We start from the raw sequence: 482 nt of genomic DNA, 5'->3' as shown, positions 1-482 counted from the left end.
CAGCCTATGAGCCCGGGGAATTGCTAAGGTAGAGAGAGAGAGGGAAGGGGGACCTCTTCTTGGACCTGCCAGGCTGTCACTACTCACTTCTCAACACAGGCATGGCCACTGGTGGTGATCCACAACCCGAGCACCATGAAGATGATGGCCGTGGCCACCAGTGAGGTCACCAGGTTGGCCATGGCCACCAACAGGACCACCAGGACGTAGTTGTTGCTTCCGGCCTTGCAGGAACAGATGTTGATGGTGGTGCCCAGGCCCAGGCCCAGCGAATAGAGCACGTGGCCTCCCGCCTGGTGCCACAGGTCCAGGGAGGCCCAGGAGGAGCGCTGCGGATGGGGGTGGGTTCGAGCGGTTTGGGTGGGGGCCCAGCGGGTGGGACACCCCCGTGGGCAGGAAGCGGGGCGGGCTGGGGCAGAAGGAAAGAAGGGGGCGGGGAAGGAGGGAGGGAGAAGGCGTGGGGCTCCGGCCTCACCTCTACG

Source organism: Myotis davidii, unplaced genomic scaffold (genome assembly GCF_000327345.1).
Source record: "Myotis davidii unplaced genomic scaffold, ASM32734v1 scaffold2100, whole genome shotgun sequence".
Lineage (NCBI taxonomy): Eukaryota > Metazoa > Chordata > Mammalia > Chiroptera > Vespertilionidae > Myotis > Myotis davidii.
The sequence above is the reverse complement of the archived record's forward strand: the minus strand, read 5'-3'. Positions refer to the sequence as shown.